Consider the following 2,609-nt stretch of genomic DNA (forward strand, 5'->3'; position numbering starts at 1 on the left):
TTTCAAGTTTTCAAAGTTTTTCAAAATCAAATCTTTTTCAAATCATATCTTTTCAATCAAATGTTTTCAAAATCAATTTCTTTCCTTTTTTAAAGATACTTGCTAACAATTAATGATTTGATTCAAAATCTCAAGTATGTTGCCTTTTCTGTTGAGGAAGGTTTAATTTTTGAATCATATCTTTTCTTGTCAGGCAAGTCATTAATTTTAAAATCAAATCTTTTTTAAAACATTTTTCAAATCATATCTTCTCAATCACATTTTTTTAAAAAAAAAAAACCAATCATATCTTTTTAATCACATCTTTTTCAAAATAGTTTTCAATCAAATCTTTTTAACTTCTAAATTCAAAGTCTTTTTCAAAAATCATTTGATTTCTTTCCCACTCTTATTTTCGAAAATCAAGTGGTGTTTTTCAAAAATGTTTTCAAAATCTTTTACTTAATTTTCGAAAATTACTTCCCCTCTTCTCACATCCTTCTATTTATGGAGTATCACTCCTTCTTAATGCACAATTCGAACTCTAACTAATCAAGTTCGAATTCTTCTACCTCCTTCTTCTGTTTTTCTTTTTCTCTGACACCTCAAGGAATCTCTATACTGTGACACAGAGGATTCCACATTTTCTTGTTCTCTTCTCTTTCATATGAGCAGGAGCAGAGACAAAGGCATTCTTGTTGAAGCTGACCCTGAACCTGAAAGGACCTTGAAGCGAAAGCTAAGAGAAGCTAAGGCACAACTCTCTGTTGAGGACCTGACCGAATTCTTCAAGGAAGAAGAACCTATGGCAGCCGAAAACAACAACAATGCCAACAATGCAAGGAAGGTGCTGGGTGACTTTACTGCACCTACTCCTGACTTCTATGGGAGAAGCATCTCTATCCCTGCCATTGGGGCAAACAACTTTGAGCTTAAGCCTCAATTAGTTTCTCTAATGCAACAGAATTGCAAGTTCCATGGACTTCCATTGGAAGATCCTCATCATTTCTTAGCTGAATTCTTGCAAATCTGTGACACAGTCAAGACTAATGGGGTTGACCCTGAGGTCTACAGACTGATGCTATTCCCTTTTGCTGTAAGAGACAGAGCTAGAATCTGGTTGGACTCACAACCTAAAGAAAGCCTGGACTCTTGGGAAAAGCTAGTCAATGCCTTCTTGGCAAAGTTCTTTCCACCTCAAAAATTGAGTAAGCTTAGAGTGGAAGTCCAAACCTTCAGACAGAAGGATGGTGAATCCCTCTATGAAGCTTGGGAAAGATACAAACATTTAATCAGAAAATGTCCATCTGACATGCTTTCTGAATGGAGCATCATAGGTATTTTCTATGATGGTCTATCTGAACTGTCCAAGATGTCTTTGGATAGCTCTGCTGGAGGATCTCTTCATCTGAAGAAGACGCCTACAGAGGCTCAAGAGCTCATTGAAATGGTTGCAAATAACCAATTCATGTACACTTCTGAAAGAAATCCTGTGAACAATGGGACAAGTCAGAAGAAAGGAGTTCTTGAGATTGATACTCTGAATGCCATTTTGGCTCAGAAAAAGATATTGACTCAACAAGTCAATTTGATTTCTCAAAGTCTGTCTGGAATGCAAAATGCACCAAGCAGTACTAAGGATGCTTCATCTAAAGAAGAAGCTTATGATCCTGAGAACCCTTCAATGGAAGAGGTGAATTACCTAGGAGAACCCTATGGAAACACCTATAATTCTTCATGGAGAAATCACCCAAATTTCTCATGGAAGAATCAAGAGAAACCTCAACAAGGTTTCTACAACAACAATGGTGGAAGAAACAGGTTTAGCAATGGCAAGCCTTTTCCATCATCTTCTCAGCAACAGATAGAGAATTCTAAGCAGAACCCCTCTGACTTAGCAACCATGGTCTCTGATCTAATCAAAATCACTCAAAGTTTTATGACTGAAACAAGGTCCTCCATTAGGAAGTTGGAGGCACAAGTGGGACAGCTGAGCAAGAAAGTTACTGAACTCCCTCCTAGTACTCTCCCAAGTAATACAGAAGAAAATCCAAAAGGAGAGTGCAAAGCCATAACCATGGCCGAATCTGGAGAGGAAAGAGAGGAAGTGGACGCCACTGAGGAAGGCCTCAATGGGCGTGCACTAGCCTCCACAGAGTTCCCCAATGAGGAACAATGGGAATCTGAGGCTCAAAATGAGACCATAGAGATCCCACTGGATTTACTTCTGCCATTCATGAGCTCTGATGAGTATTCCTCCTCTGAAGAGGATGAGTATGTCACTGAAGAGCAAGTTGCTAAATACCTTGGAGCAATCATGAAGCTAAATGACAAGTTATTTGGAAATGAGACTTAGGAGGATGAACTCCCTTTGCTCACCAAAGAACTGGATGACTTGTCTAGGCAGAAATTACCTCAAAAGAGACAAGATCCTGGGAAGTTTTCTGTACCTTGTACCATAGGCACCATGACCTTCAAGAAGGCTCTATGTGACTTAGGGTCAAGTGTAAACCTCATGCCTCTCTCTGTAATGGAGAAGCTAGGGATCTTTGAGGTACAAGCTGCAAGAATCTCACTAGAGATGGCAGACAACTCAAGAAAACAAGCTCATGGACTTGTAGAGGATGTTT

The 2,609-nt window shown here is 38.9% G+C and overlaps 1 non-coding gene across 1 annotated transcript; it reads right to left on the reverse strand.

Annotated features, from left to right (window-relative positions):
• Positions 1 to 1,189: 1,189 nt before the first annotated feature.
• On the reverse strand, positions 1,190 to 1,293 carry LOC130972117 (small nucleolar RNA R71). Its single transcript, XR_009083314.1, has one exon. It is a non-coding gene; the product is annotated as a small nucleolar RNA R71 (small nucleolar RNA).
• Between the last annotated feature and the right edge of the window lie 1,316 nt (positions 1,294 to 2,609).

The sequence above is a fragment of the Arachis stenosperma genome, chromosome 3 (genome assembly GCF_014773155.1).
Source record: "Arachis stenosperma cultivar V10309 chromosome 3, arast.V10309.gnm1.PFL2, whole genome shotgun sequence".
Classification (NCBI taxonomy): domain Eukaryota; kingdom Viridiplantae; phylum Streptophyta; class Magnoliopsida; order Fabales; family Fabaceae; genus Arachis; species Arachis stenosperma.